Raw genomic sequence first — 17198 nt, 5'->3', positions numbered from 1 at the left:
ATGGCCAAAGACGGCTTCTGACTTTTTTTTAATTTCTGGGTATTGAAGGTGTGATGCCATAGGAGTTATGGTGTGAATGATTCCTGAAGCCCAGTAGGTAGGTGTAGTTGATACAGGTTTTGCCCACTGCTATAAAGATTCTTAAAACATTTAACCTGGAAAGACTTAACATGAACTGATGTTGAGTGAAGTGAGTAGAATCAGGAGATCATTGTACACAGTAACAGCAGCATAGTACAATCACCAACTTTGATAGACTTGGCTCTTCTCAGCAATGCAAGGATCTAAGACAATTCCAAAAGACTCATGATGGAAAATGCTAACCACATTCAGAAAAAAGAACTATAGAGTCTGAATGCTGATCAAAGCATACTTTTTTCACTTTCTTGTTTTTTTCTTTTTTTGTGATTTTTCCCTTTTGTTCTGTTTCTTGTCACAACATGACTAATGTGGAAATAGGTTTAATGTGATTGTACATGTATAACCTATATCAGTTTGCCAGCCATCTTAAGGAGAGAGAAGGGGAGGGAGTGAGTAAAAAATTTGGAACTCAAAATCTTATAAAAGTGAATGCTGAAAGCCAAAAATAAAATAAAACATTTAAACTAAGTATTTTAAGATATAGCAAATCAACAACAACAAAAAAAAAAACATAAACCTTGTCCATCTATTCTAAATATCTGTTTAGTCCCACATTTTATTTTAAATAATACTAGTGAATTCTCCCTAGTCTTTTCCAAAGTTATAGATGTTAGAGAGGAGGTAAAGTATATTTTCCCCTTATCTGGTCTTTCTTTGGGACAATTAAGTCAACCGATTAAAGCATAGTACTAATAACACTAAGTATTTATGAAGAACTGTGTATAACAAAAAGAAAGTTAAACAATCCTTCTTCTCAAGGAGCATACAATGTACCCGGGGAAATACTACATTCACAGATAGTAAATTAAGAATATCAACAAAATAAACAGAGGTCATAGTTGGGGCAGGTTTTCTTGGGAAAGTTAGGAAAGTTTTCTGAGAATTGGTGTTTAAACTTAAACCTTGAAGGGACCTAGGGAATTAAAAAGGCATAGGTGAAAAAGGAGGGCATTTCAGGTGTAATGCAATCTATCTGTGCAAAGGCATAAAGGGAGGAGCTGGAATATCACACAGGGGGAATGACAAGTAGACCATGTTAGTACCTAAAGGGAAATGATGTATAATCATCCTGGAAAGACAGACTGAATCCAAGTTGTGAAAGAATTTGAATGGCTAGCAAAAGGGAGAACTGTGAAATACTTCAGGACTTTTTTTTTTGCCATGGCAAAAATATCTCAAGAAAAGTGAATCTATCAACTTGTACCACTAAAGACAGGTATCAAAACACCTCCATGCCAAAAGTGAATTGAAAAAAAGTTATAGAAAATGCAAAGAAAGCACCGATAGATCATATGAATTTCTAGCTGGTTTGTACAGTAGAAAACTTAACTACCATATCCCAATTAAAGGGAAAAAAAGAAATATGTAGAATAAAATTTGGAAAACAAAAGCATATTAGAAATTCTCAATTCAAATAAAAAGATATAAAACAAAAAAAAATCAAAATGTTAAGGCAGTACATGGAATAAAAGCAGAATTGAGCATGCATACAGAATGTTTGAACAGCTGAAAGTTCTCTCTCTTCTTCCACAGTTTTTAGGGGAAGAGAAAGAAGAAATCACCTAAGGCGGTGACATGAAACTGAAGGTAGCATAGTGCATAAAGAACTAGGCTCAGAATCAAGAAGATTCATCTTTATGAGTTCAAATAAGGCTTCAGACACTTACTAGCTGAGTGACCCTGGGCAAGTCGCTTGATCCTGTTCGTCTCAGTTTCATTATCTGTGAAATGAACTGGAGAAGGAAATGGCAAACTACTCCAGCGTCTTTGCCAAGAAAACCCCAACGGGATCACGAAGAGTCAGACATGACTGAACAATAACAATGAAACTGAAGTAGAAATGGATTCCTGTGGGCAGCGTATTGACTTAGTTAACCACAAGTTAACATTGTCTGTTATATTTTATTTTTATTCATTTTCTTAAACATTTTCTAATTACCTTTTAATCTAGATCAGGCACCACTCAGGAGTTTTGCAGACCACAATTTGGACACCTCTGCTCTAAGGTTCCAAGTAGCGGGAAAGTCAGCAGCTGAGGAATTGGCAGCAGCCTGTGGATTGTCATTGGCTCCCCTCTCTTCACTGTTTGGCTGTCTCTTCTTCCATCTTTGTCGTGTATCTTCCCTGGTGAAGAAGTAATGGAGATAAAACCAATCAGGTTAGAGCCTTGTAAACTTCAGAAGGCTAGAAGAATCATCAGAGATGCTTGGAGAAACCAGAGTTCATAGGAGAGGATGTCAGTAGCTAAAGCAGCCAAACCCTCTGAGTTTCCAGTTTTAAGAAGTGACCTGCTTGACCAAGACCGGTAGCGAATTAATCCAGCAGCCAAGACATTGTGTTCTTCAAGTAAGGGAGCTACTCATCGAATAATGATCTTAGACCCACAATTGCATTTGGTGAGGCATGTTTGGTAGTCATCACTTAATAAATTTGAGTTTATTCATCTCAGGGGTTGAGTTTTAGAGGTGAGAGTGAACCCTGAGGGGATCTGAGGAGGGGAGGAGAGGGTTTGCATAATTTCTTCCTGCTAAATCTTCTCAGTAAATATGTAATGTAAATGCTTGTAAAAGCATACTATTTCCATTAGAACTTCATCAAAAAAAAGATGAGAATGAGATAATACTCAGAATGATAGCTAGAATAATTAACAGTTGTGATCACCACAGCCACTACAACGACCACAAAAATAACACATCCCTTAGAATTCATGCCTCTGATCTCCTCATTTTACTCTCAGACCCTACTCAGACAGTAAAATGCTCAGTTGTTTAATTAAGATCTATATTATTTATTATCAGCTGTGAATGACTTAGTTATCCTCGGCAATACAATGATCCAAAACAACTCTGAAGGACTTATGATGAAAAATGCTATCCATCTCAGAGAAAGAACTGATGGTGTCTGAATGCAGATTGAAGCATACTTTTTAAACTTTATTTTTCTTGAGGTGTTTTTCTTTTTTGGTCTATGTTTTCTTTCACAACATGACTAATATGGAAATGTTTTGTATGACTACCTATATCAAATTGTTTGCCTTCTCAATGGGGTTGGGGGAGGGAGGAAGGGAGAGAACTTGGAACTCAAAGTTTTAAAAACAAATGTTAAAAAATTGTTTTTACACGTAACTGGGGAAAAATAAAATATTAGATAAATTCAAAAATAAATAAAAACACAAAAAAAGAATTTATATCATTTATAAAATGTTCATGAGGAACCTGAGTCCTGATCTGAATGCATAGACAGCTATAACCCAATTAATCATTAATTAGTCACTAACCAGTTAATATAGGGAATAAAATAGAGCAGAGGGAGGAAGGGAAGGATGTAAGAGTCAAACTGGGAACCCAGAGGTAATTTGGGGAGGGTGGACCAAACTCACACTTTGTGAGAGGCACTTCTTCTGCGAAAGGGCTATGGAGATCATGATTCAGGAAGGTGACCTTACCTGTATCTGTTGCTACTACCTCAAAATGAAGGGATCAGAGTTCACAGAAGCAGAGAATAAATTGAACAAATCACTTAGTTTTTTTTTTTGGTTTAACTTTCCTTGTCTATAAAATTGTCTCACTTTCCTAGTCTATAAAATCTAGAGTATATGATCTTTAAGGTCCCTTTGAGTTTTAAGTCTCATCATTATCACCAACAACAATATTAAGCATTTATAAAGCACCTACTATGCCACCAGACTGGGGATACAAAGAAAGGCAAAAACATAGTACCTGCTCTCTGGGCACTCACAGTCTAATGGGGGAAATCGCAAGCAAACAACTATGTACATACAAGATACATACCACATAAATGGGAAGTAATCTTAGAGGGAAGACACTAACAGTGAGACTTGGGAGGGAAGAAAGACTGAGAAGGTAGTGTTATCCAAATAATGGTCAGGCTGGTAAATCTACCTTATCAATAAATAATTAATGACATAGTGGAAGCTCAAATGTCAGGAAATATGAACACCAGCCATGTCATAAGATATTTGGGGAGGTGAAGGAGAGATGTAGCCTGCAGTATCCAATTCAGTTAAATTCCATGAGACCATCTTGATCTATTTGTCCACTTCCTGCCCATCTGTGCCAGGAATGATAGCTCACATTTCTTTAGTACTTTAAAAGCCTGAAAAGTACTTTGCCTAGGAACCACTCAACACTTTAATACTTCATTGCCTGCATTTCTTTGAATTTAAACTCCTGGAGATCAGAATTTGTTTCATTATTTGTAGTTGTATCCATGGGTTACTTAATAGTATTTTTTTTTGATTGATTGATTACTTGAAAGATTATAATGATTAAGGGTACCTGGATCTCTCCCCTTCCCATTATGAAATGAGCTAATATACATACATACATGTGTGTGTATATATATATATATATATATATAATATGTATACAAGTATGTATGTAAATACTTTGAAACCTTAAAGGCTATATAATTATTAGCTATTTTTATTTCATTTGATCATTCCAATACCCCTCTAAAATTAGTATTACCATTTCTATATTAAATGTGAGGAAATTTAGAATCAGATGGGATAAGTGATTATCTCAAGGTCACATACCTATCATGTATCTGAGGAAAGATTGGAACCCTTGCTTTCTTCACTTCAAGTTTGGGCTCTTCTCACTGTACCATGCTGCTGTCTCCAAAGCATTTGGAATTACTGGAGGAAGTCAGGGACAATCAGTCAGGAAATCAGCAAGTTTTGATCACTGCATCAACAATCAGGGTGTTCAAGAGTAAACTTGATTCTTGAAGTTGGATTTTTCTCTTCCAGTGGCTTCTCTTATGGTAGAGGAAAGACAAGCCTGGTGTTAAAGAAAGAGCAGTAGATGACTTCAGGAAAATCTGGAATGAGTTCTACTTCTAATAGTTACTAGCTTGTAATATTGAATAAGTCACTGAATCTCTCTTAGTCTTAGCTTACTCATCTGTAAAATGGGGGTGATAATAGCATTTACTTTATATAGTTGTTAGGAGGATGCAACACTATTTCTTTATTTTTACATATATATGTACATTATCTATCTATCTATATCTTTATAAACTTTAAAGCTCTATGCAAATGTGCTTTATTATTACAGAACGCTTTGCCAGGGCAAAAAGCAATCTCAGTCTATAGCCTAGTAGCTTCCTGGAAAGTCAGAAGAGGGTGGAGATTATTTTTTGGTGGGGGATGGAGTAGGGCATGGGTTGTTGAAGATGTGTGGTTAAGGATACTCTGGCTTCAACTCACAATCAAATAGAAATAATTTTGGATTATCCATTGTTTTTTCCATTATCATCCTGGACAGTTCTCCTTTCCATTCACTTAGCTGGAATGCTACTTGATACCAAAAATATAGATTCCCAAATCCCCTTTTCTCCCAGCCCAATCTATTCTCATAGAAGTCAGTCACCCATAAAGAAAAATAGGTGGAAAGAGCAGTCTAGTTCTTTCTTCTTGCTTATCAAAACATTCTTACTCCTCTGAAGTGAAATAAGGGATAAGCCATTCCAGAAAAATCTTGTAGGATCATTGACTGAGAGTTGGAAATGACTTTAGAGGCCATCTAATTCAATCCCATCATTGTCTTTGTATACCCTTCATAAATATTAGTTGATTGATAAGTAAACTGAGGACCAGGAAAGTCAAATGTCATACCTAATATCACATAGTTAGCCAATGGCAGAGGCAGGATTCAAACCCAAGTCCTCTTCCTTCAAATCCAACACTTTTCCCTGTAGAGGAGTGTTTCTACAAATTCTTTATGACTTTATTTAGTGCTTTCTCCACAGGCACCAACACAGGCTGGTGAAGATCCCTCTCTGCCCTCACTCTGTCCATTTCCCATGATCCCACCAACACTTTCAAAACCAACCAGTGAGGTATCATCCAAAACCTTAGACTCCATCACGTCCAAAACTGAACTCTCTATCTTTTTTTCTCCCAATCTTCCCCTCTTCTTTATTACTGTGGAGGGTACTGCCATCCCATCGGGCACTCAGGTTCATACTTTGCTGTCATCCTCGACTCCTCACTCTCTCTCAACCCTCGAATCAAATCTGTTGCTAAGGTTTGTTAATTTTATCTTTGTGACATCTCTCCCATATGCCCCTTTCTCTCCTTTGTTACTGCTACTATCCTGGTGCAGGTCCTCATCATTTCACCCTTGGACTATTGCAATAGACTGCTGGTTGGCCTGCCATGAGACTTTCCTCTCTCCAGTCTGTCTTCCATTCAACTGTCAGTGACCTTTCTACAGCAGAAGTTTGATCATGTCATCCCTTTACTGAATAAATTCCAGTAGCTCCCTTTTATTTTCAGAATCAAATTTAAAATTTCCCAGCATTCAAAGCCCTCCATAATCTGCCTCCTCCCACCTTTATAGTCTCCTCACACCTTTCTCCTCACTATGTACTCTGTGATCCAGTGACACTGGCTTCCTTGGTATTCCTTAAACAAAACATTCCATCTCTGGGCATTTTCACTGGCTCTCTCCTATATTTGAAATGCTCTCCCTGCTCAATCTCTACCTCCTGACTTCCTTCAACTCCCAGATAAAATTTCACCTTCTAGAAGAAGCCTTTCCTGATCCCTTTTAGTTCTAGCTTTACAAATAGTTGAGGAAAGATAAAGATAAAGGAGAAAGTGATATACCCAACTGAATGAAGAATTCCAGAGAATAGCAAATAGAGATAGGAAGGTTTTCTTAAATGAACAATGCAAAGCAATAGATACGCATGGGAAAGACAAGATCTCTTTAAGAAAATTAGAGATATCAAGGGGATGTTTCATGAAAAAACAGGCATGATAAAAAATAAAAATGGTAGGGACTGAACAAAAGCAGAAGAAGAGGCAGCAAGATTACACAAAAGAACTATAAGAGAAAGATTTTAACATCACCAACAACCATGATGGTGTGCTCACTGACCTAGAGCCAGACGTTATGGAGAATGAAGTCGAGTGGGCCTTAGGAAGCATTGCTAACAATAAAACTAGTGCACGTGATGCAGTTCCAGCTGAGCTATTTAAAATCCTAAAAAGATGATGCTGGTAAAGTGCTACACTCAATATGCCAGCAAATTTGGAAAACTCAACAGTAGCTACTGGATTGAAAAAGATCAGTTTATGTCTCAATCCAAAGCAGGGCAATGCCAAGGAATGTTCAAATGACCAAACAATTGTGCTTATTTCACATGCCAGTGAGGTTTCGCATGCTTAAGACTCTGCAAGCTAGGTTTCTGCAATATGTGGACCAATAATTTTCAGAAGGGCACACTGGCTTTTATAGAGGCAGAGGAGCTATAGACCAAATTGCCAACATTTACTGGATTATGGAGAAAGCAAAGGAGTTTCAGGAAAAAAAATCTACATCTATTGCATTGACCACACTAAAACCTTTGACTGTGTGGATCACAATAAAATGTGGCAAGTCCTCAAGGAGATGGGAGAACCAGATCATCTTACTTGTGTCCTGAGGAATCTGTATGTGGGTCAAAAAGCAACAGTTAAAACCACACATGGAACAACTTATTGGTTTAAGATTGAAAAAGGAGTATGACAAGGCTGTATATTGTCACCTTATGTAACTAATATGCAGAGTACATCATGTGAAATGCCAGGCTGGATGAATCAAAAGCCAGAATTAAGGTTGTCAGGAAAAATATTAACAACCTCAGATACGCAGATGACACCACTTTGACGGCAGAAAGTGAAGAAGAATTAAGAAGCCTCTTGATGAGGATGAAAAAGTAGAGTGTAAAAACTGGCTTAAAGCTTAACATAAAAAAAAAAAATAAAACCTAAGACCTTGCCAACTGGTTCCATCACTTCCTGTCAAGTAGAGGGAGAAGAAATGGAAGCAGTATCAGATTTTATATTCTTGGGCTCAAAGATCACTGTAGATGGCAATTGCAGCCATGAAATTAAAAGATGTTTGCTCCTTGAAAGGAAAGCTATGGCAAATCTGGACAGTATACTTGAAAACAGAGACATCACCTTGCTGACAAAGGTCTGTATAGTCAAATCTATGTATGGCTCTGAGAGTCGGACTATAAGAAAAGCTTAGCACTGCAGAATCAACACTTTTGAAATATGGCATTAGAGAAGACTTTTGAGAATCCCTTGGACAACAAAGAGATCAAACCAGTCAACACTTAAAGCATTAATTCATTGGAAGGTCAAGTACTGAAACTGAAGTTTAAATACTTTGGCCACATAACAAGAAGATGGGATTCATCAGAGAAGACCTTGATGTTGGGAAAGATTGAAGGCAGACAATGCAGGGGGGCGGAGCCAACATGGCGGAGGGAAAGCAATGACTGTCTTGAGTTCTCTCCCAAAGCCCTCCAAATACCTAAAAAAATGGCTCTAAACAAACTCCAAAGCAGCAGAACCCACAAAAAGACAGAGTGAAACAAATTTCCAGCCAAAGACAGCCTGGATGGTTGATCAGAAAAGTATATCGCGTTGGGCAGGGAGAGGACCACAGTTCGGTGTGAGCGTGCAGGCCGCAGCGAGCCTGAAGCAGGCCTCAGAGGACTGAATCACAGGCAGCTGTGGCGGTTTCCAGAGTTCTTAACCCAGGAATGCCAAAGACAACTTAGAAGGTCAATGAGAAAAATCTGTGACTGCCGTGAGAGAGGAGTTAGGTCTCAGCCACAAGTCTTGAGTGCCGCCTGTGGCTGAAGCATTTCCCTGAGCTTTCGGCCAACGAACTGACAGGGAATCGAGTGGCTGATCACAGGGGGATTGCAGGTATCTCTTTGCTAGTGCTGAGGTAGGAATCTCTTGCTTTACTTGTGCTTGGATCTGGGTCATAGTTCTGAGGGGTGGTCCTGGGGCGAGGAAGAGAGCTGGCATGGTGGAGCTTGTTGTGGTGGTGGAGAGAAAACACCTTGCACCTTACCATACCACCTTGGAAGAAATGAAAATTTATAGGTACCTAGAAGTACCTCTGAAAACAGCTGTACAACCCCTGAAGCTTGGGATAGTATACTCTTCACATTGGAAGCAGACTTTTACCTTAACAAAGAGTTTAAAACTCAAGTAATTGGCTGGGATCATGAGTAAGCAGTGCAAGAAGAGTCAGACTATATTATTTTACTTTGGTGACAAAGAAGATCAAAACATACAACCAGAAGAAGACAACAAAGCCAAAGCTCCTACCTCCAAAGCCTCCAAGAAAAATATGAATCAGTCCCAGGCCTTGGAAGAGATCAAAAGGGATTTTGAGAAGCAAGTAAGAGAAGTAGAGGAAAACAAGTCAACAGCTTGCTAAAGGAGACCCAAAAAAATATTGAAGAAACTAACACCTTAAAAAACAGCCTAACCCAAATGGCAAAAGAGGTCCAAAAAGCCAATGAGGAGAAGAATGCCCTAAAAAGCAAAATTGGACAAATGGAAAAGGAAGTCTGAAAGATTACTGAAGAAAATACTTCCTTAAAAATTAGAATAGAGCAATTGGAAGCTAGTGACTTTATGAGAAATCAAGACACTGTAAAACAAATTCAAAAGAATGAAAAATTAGAAAACAATGTGAAATATTTCATTAGAAAAACAACTGACCTGGAAAATGATCCAGGAGAGAGAATTTAAAAATTATTGGACTATCTGTAAGCCATGATCAAAAAAAAGAGCCTAGACACCATCTTTCAAGAAATTATCCAGGAAAACTGTCCTGATATTTTAGAACCAGAAGGCAAAATAGAAATTGAAAGAATCCACCAATCTCCTCCTGAAAGAGATCCCCAAAGGAAAACTCCTAGGAATATTGTAGCCAAATTCCAGAGTTCCCAGGTCAAGGAGAAAATATTACAAGCAGCCAAAAAGAAACAATTCAAATATTGTGGAAACACAATCAGGATAACACAAGATTTAGCTGCTTCTACCTTAAGGGAGCACAGGGCATGGAATATAATATTCTGGAGGGCAAAGGAGATAGGATTACAACCAAGAATCACCTACCCAGCAAAACTGAGTATAATTCTTCAGGGTAAAAAATAGTCATTCAGTGAAATAGAGGACTTTCAAGCATTCTTGATGAAAAGACCAGAGTTGAATAGAAAATTTGACTTTCAAATACAAGACTGAAGTGAAACATGAAGAGGTAAACAGGAAAGAGAAAATCGTAAGAGACTTATTAAGGTTGAACTGTTTACATTCCTGCATGGAAAGATGATATTTGTAACTCATGAGACCTTTGTCAGTATTAGGGTAGTTGGAGGGGAAAAAATTATGTGTATGTATATATAGATATAGATAGATAGATAGAGGGCACAGGGTGGGTTGAAAATGAAGGGGTCATATCTGGAGAATAAAATTAAGGGGTGAGAGAGGAATATACTGGGAGAAGGAGAAAGGGAGAGGTAGAATGGGGTAAATTATCCCACAAAAAAAAAACAGAGAAGAAAAGGCTTTTACAGTGGAAGGGAAATGGGGGAAGGTGAGAGGGAATGAGTGAATCTTATTCTCATAGGATTTGACTTAAGGAGAGAATAACATACACACTCAATTGGGTGTGAAAATCGGTCTTACCCTACAGGGAAATGGGGGGGGAAGGGGACAAGAGAGTAGGGGAATGATAGAGAGGAGGGCAGATTGGGAAAGGGAATAATCAGAAGCAAATACTTCTGAGGAGGGACAGGGTCAAAAGAAAGAATAGAATAAATGGGTGGGTGGGATAGGATTAAGGGAAATAGAGTTAGTTTTTCACAGCATGTCTACTATGGAAGTGTTTTGCATAACTGCACATGTATAACCTATATCGAGTTGCTTGCCATATCAATGAGGGTGGGTGGGGAGGGAGGAAGGGAGAAATTTGGAACCCAAAGTTTTAAAAACACATGTTCAAAAAAAATGTTTTCACATGCAACTGGGAAATAAGAAATACAGGAAATGGGGTACAGAAATCCATTCCTGCCCTACAGGAAAACTGAAGGGGAAGGGGATAAGAGAAGGGGGGGAGAGATAGAAGGGAAGGCAAACTAGGGGAAGGGGTATTTAGAATGCATGCCATCTTGGGGTGGGGGGAGGGGCGAGATGGGGTGAAAATTTGGAACTCAAAATCTTGTGGAAGTAAATGTTGAAAACAAAAAAAAATAAATAAAAATTACCATTAAAAAAAGAACAATGAAAAAATTTTTTTTTAAAAATTAAAATAAAAGATTGAAGGCAAAAAGAAAAGGGGGTGGCTGAAGCTGAGGTGGATAGATAGTATCATGGAAACAATGAACTCAAACTTGATCAGACTTCAAGAGATAGTAGAGGACAGTAGAGCCTGGAATTCTGTGGCCCATGGGGTCACAAAGGTTGGACACAACTAAATGACTGAATAACAACTCAATTCTTGTGCCTCCCATTTGTTGATCATTTCCAATTTACTCTGCATACAGCTTGATTGATTACATGCAGTTGTTTGCTAGTTGTTTCCCCCCATTATATTGTGAAGTCCTTGAGAGCAGATACTGTCATTTACCTTTCTTTCTATTCTCATCACTTAGCACAATGTCTAGTATGTATTAGGAGCTGTGATCATAATTTTTCATCTTTGATTTCCTTTTATTAATTTCTTATTTTATGGGGAGAGGTCAGTGCTGTTTATGCTAATTAGGAGGTTATTGAGCTATTTCATGGGATGTGAAAATTTACTTAAGGCCTCAAACATTCTTCTGATAAGAAGCCAAAAATGGAGTCGAGGCCGCCCAAGTTCATGTGAGGTCCATTCTGCAGGCATGCAAAATCTTCCCTTTCAATCAGCCCATGTGAACCCTCTAAATGTAGTTTAATCTGCAACCTAACTTAGTTTAACTAGGTTTGTTTCCTTAGGGGATGTATCAGATGATGATTCTGTTTAACTAAATTGTTCAACTTTTATTGAAGGAAGCATGGGATTATGAATCTGTTTATTTTTTGTTTTGTTTTTTTGTTTTTGTTTTTTAATTTATAGCTTAAAAGAATGGGCAAGATTGCAATATGTAAAAGAATTAGCTCTCTGTCACTCTGATGTAATTTTGTCTATAAGAAGACTTGCTTTAATCCTAACCGGGGTTCAGGTTTATTTATTTATTTTTTTAAATCTAAGACTTGAGTTTGTGTTTAAGCATAATACAACCTAGGTTTTTACTTCTATAATTTCCACTTTAAAGTAGAACACTTTCGGCAGCAGTTACCTACTTCATGAACTCAAAAAGAAGATATTTCTTCCTTAATAGAGGAATAATACATGTTTATTGACTGACCGACTGACAAATTGGATCAATTCCCTGCTTCAAGATGTATCCCAACTATAAATCAGATCTGCTTCAGAAGACATACCAAAATCTGTCTTTGCAGATTTCATTTGTATAAAGATTTCATTTCTGGGCCCTTCATTCAATCTTTTGCCACTTTGGAGCTCTGAGCAACCAAGAGACAGAAAAGCACTCCTTACCATTTTCATTGTGATGTCTCAGATTGCCCAGAAAATGAACTAGGTCTAGAAGATTGAGGGCAATTCAGAAGGTTCCAAATGCATCTGGTTTTACCTCTTCCTCCAAATCCCTGCTGCCAAAATCCTATAGGAAAGTATATTTGTGCTGAAAAGCCAGAAGTTCAAAGGAAATACCCAAATCTTCCCTAAACCAATATAACAAAGGATTATTCTGCTGTAAATCCTTCCTGGGCTGGGGAATAGATATCGGACCCACTGAAATGAAAGTCAATTTGCTTGCAGTTTGCTACTCCTGATAAAGCCGACAACAGCAATAATACCGTAGTCTCAATGATTCCTTAGCAATCTCTGAAACCGGGATTTTTTTTAACTTTTATTTTTCTTGTTAGGGGTGGAGGGAATGAAAGGAAGAAGAGACTTGGAGAGATACTGGGGATACAAAAAAAATAAAATACTCTCAAGGAACTAGCGTCCTATCAAGGGAAACGACACGTATCTCTATATATGTACAGAGACAGAAAAGGCAGTTCTTTTTCATGGTGTGGGGGAGGGGCACTAGTAACTGGGGAGAACATCTAAGGCTTCATGGAGGAAGTAGCATTTTTGCTAAATTTCGAAGGAAACTAGGGATTCTTAAAGGTAAGGAAGGAATGCATTTGAGATACAGATGGCAGACATGAGGCAGAAATACGATGTCACTCTTCAGGAGGAACAAGAAGACCAATCAGGTAGAACCATAGGGTGGGTGAAGAAGAGTAATAAATATAAGACAGAGGCAACCAGAGGCAACCAGAAGCAACCAGAGACAACCACTGCCGGGACTTACGAGAACTCAGGAGATTCTCCCTGCTCTGCATCATTGGTGTTCTTTGGTCATTCTCCCTGAACTCATTTGGAGTTTTCTTGTCAAAGATACTGGAGTGGTTTGCCATTTTCTTCTGTGGTTCATTTTACAGATTAGGAAACTGAGGCAAACAGGGTTAAGTGACTTGTCCAGGGTCACACAGCTAGTGTCTGAGGCTGGATTTGAATTCAGGTCTTTTTAAATTCAAGGCTGGGATTCTAGCTACTATACCACCTAGCTGTCCCCTAGCTTTGTATCCAGCCATGCAATTGTAAAATGGATTCCTTGCTCTGGAGTTGACTGGCTTTTCAAGCAAGGAAGTAGGTTCCCTAATTTTCACATTCATTGGTTCACCATCTTCACCCTGGCTACTGGGGGAAGTTGCTAAATTGTGGAAAGGTTATCGGCTCAAAGTCCAAGGTTTTCCCCAGCATGGGGTAAAAGTTAAAAAAAAAAAAAGGCACCCAACAAATAAAGATGAATCATGTGTGGAACAGACAGCTTATTCCTACATAGAAAATGGAGGGACAAACAATAAAGAATCATAGAGGGATCAGAACAGAATCCAATAGTTTGTCGATATATATTGTACAACCAATTGCTGTAGCACTATCGGAACTAGTATCATCACTTAGGAGTTTAATACTGAACACACTGTTTGTAAAACTGCTAACTGCCGATTTTATATTTCATCTCTACACTGACTTTGTCCAATCAGACAGCCAAAAGGAAAACAAAGATCTTCTTTTCTAAGTGCATGGGTTAGGTAATTGAGTAAATCTACTAAGTCATCATCCTTTTCTACGCCTCTAGAGAAAGTGATAAGATGTTCAAACAAGCAATGACATCATAGATTTAGACTAGGCATTCTTTACCTGAGGCCCATGAGCTTTAAAAAAATAAAAAAATTGATAACTGAATTTCAATACAATTGGTTTTCTTTAACATCCTATGTTTTTATGTTATTCTTCTGAGAAGGGGTCCAAAGGCTTCACCAGACTACCAAAGAGGTCTATGATATACATAAAAAGGTTTGAAACCCCTGCTAAGACTAAATGTTAATTATCTTTGAAACCCATTAGATGAAATGATAGGAGAGGCAGCTAGTTGGCATAGTGGATAGAGTGATGAGCCTGAAGTCAGGAAGGCATCTTCCTGAGTTCAAATCTGGCCTCAGACACTTACTACCTGTGTGACCCTAGGTAAGTTCCTTACCCCTGTTTGCCTCAATTTCCTCATCTGTAAAATGAGCTGGAGAAGGAAATGGCAAACCACTCCAGTGTCTTTGCTAAGAAAACCCCAAACAAGGGCACAAAGAGTCTGAAAGGACTGAACAACAAAATAATGTGATTTCAAGTAGATTTGAATCCTGTGTATAATTATATCTATCTGTTGTCTTAACTATCATTAGTTTAGGGCATCTAATTTTTAGGTTCAAAGTAAATTGATCACTATTCCTTAATGAAAATGAAGAGCCCCAGACTGTATATCTAAGGCTTGAATGCTTTCCTATAAAATTCCAGTTCCACAATGAACATACATAGCAAATAGTAAAGAAACTCATTTATCCAAGTCAATTATGACATAGAAATCAGAGAAAGTATAAGTAGGAAAATGTATATCAGAGTATAATATATACCCAGAATAAATTAGCTCTCCCATTGGGAGTGAGATAACTCAAGTCAATCAAGAAAAAATGTCTCAGGTTTCACTCAAGGGGAAATTTCTCAAGTTTCTAGTCTAGCAAGTTGAGGATAAAGAAATGATAGAGACTATTGGCTTCTCTCATGACAGCTTCTTCCCAGGGTCTTTCTCTTCTTTGGGCAACACGAAGAGAAGTTGGAAATATGCATCTTCTCTTTCAAAGCTAAAGACCAGAAAAGCCAGATGTCTCTTCTCTCCTGCTCTCAGTAACTTCCCCCATTCTACATGGCAGGGGTGTGGGGTGGGGAGTAGGGGTAGGGGTAGGGGAGCATTAACTTATCAATCTCCACTGATAAGAAGAGAGTTGCATATGAATAATTCTTTGAGGCAAGGTTTATATGTTGTCTTAAAAAAAGTTAATAATACTTGGTAAGCACTTAATAAATGCTTTTTAATTCATTCGTGTTAATAACCAACATTTGTAGTTTACAAAGCATTTTACATATATTTCATCTGAGCCTTCTGGTAAGTGAAATGAACACTGGCTCTCAAGGCAGAGAACTCCAGAGTTTCAACTCTCGCTTTTGATAGAACCTATGTGCCCTTGTGCAAAAAACAACCTAGGCCTCAGTTTATCCATCTAAAAAATGGAAAAGAGGGTTGTATTAGATCAGGGGTGGGGAATCTGTGTCCTCAAGGCCACACATGGCCCTCTAGATCCTCAAGTGCAGCCCTTTGACTGAATCCAAACCTCACAGAATAATTCCCCTTAATAAAAGGGTTTGTTCTGTAAAACTTGGAGTCGAAAGGCTGCACCCAAGAACCTAGAAGGACCTGTGTGGCTTCAAGGCCGCAGGTTCCCCACCCCTGTATTATATGATCTCTGACATTCCCTCCAGCTCCAGACCTATGATTACAGTGAAATAGACTTTTGCAGTATTATTGTCCTCATTTACAGAAGAGGGAACCAAGTCTCAGAGAGGGTAAGTGTGATGCTTATGCTTGTGGACCGTGGATAGCATCATTTTCACATTTCAGAGTAGAGATTTTTCAGTGCTTAACGCCCAGAAGCAAAGCCAAGTTCTTCCATCCTTTGAGCTGTAGTTAGCATAATGCTGAAGAAACGATAGCTCGGTTGTTTGTCGCTGTGAGTGGCATTCTAAGGAGGATGGTTGTGGTCTCTTTCTGTGTGTATGCAGGAAACTGATTCGCTGTATCGGGGTTGATGGGAGATGCCATTACTACTTGAGGTCATAGCAATATGTCCGTACATCTTTGAGTCACCCCAATATTAGGTCTAGCTCCATAGGGTCCCCAGTTGCTCAGGTTATCAGAGGGATATGGAGGAGAAGTCAGGACCATGCTTGGCAAAATAGAAGGTAAGGTAAATTTTTCTTCTTTTCATACAAGCTCCCCTGTCGCTACCTACTCCAATTCCCCAGAAATGTGAGCAGCATCCTCATGTCTTCCCTGGGATAGTGATTCCCTGGATTCAGGGTATCCCTAGAATCTACCCTCTTCTGTGGCATTATAGCATTTGGACTTTTTCTTCTCTCTTCTCACCTCTACGAAAACTTACTGCTCCTGTGTTTTCTGAAGCTTAACTTAATTAATCTGATCAGAGAATTCAGGATAAAGTGCTTACAGATGTTAGGTTTATAAGGCATGCCTGCCAGGGAATGTTTACAATTTAACAGGGCTGCAATCTTCTGAATTTGGAGCCAAGAAAAACTGAGGTCAAATACTACCTCAGACACTTATTAGCTATGTGACCCTGGGCAAGTCACTTAACCCCTATGCACCTCAGTTTCTTTGTGTATAAAATGAGGGGTTGGACTCCAGCTCCAAATATATGATCCTAGGAATTCATGGAAATAACCCGTGTGTGTGTGTGTGTGTGTGTGTGTGTGTGTGTGTGTGTGTGTGCAATGTGTCCGAGGTGGGGTCTGAAAGTCAATGTCAGAGAGATTGAACTCTAAGACAAAGATTAAAAATAAATTGATATATGAGATAAGCCCTCTGCGGGGAGGGACTAGGAGAAAGAGGTAGCAGGGACTCTAGGTGAAGTAAAAACAAAAAGGAAAACCATCAACATAAATTCATTTTTTAGAGAGTGTATTGAAAATATTAGAATTAGATTACAGTAATTTAAAATGATT

This window comes from Vombatus ursinus, unplaced genomic scaffold (genome assembly GCF_900497805.2).
Source record: "Vombatus ursinus unplaced genomic scaffold, bare-nosed wombat genome assembly UNPS02014798.1, whole genome shotgun sequence".
Classification (NCBI taxonomy): Eukaryota; Metazoa; Chordata; class Mammalia; order Diprotodontia; family Vombatidae; genus Vombatus; species Vombatus ursinus.
The sequence above is the reverse complement of the archived record's forward strand: the minus strand, read 5'-3'. Positions refer to the sequence as shown.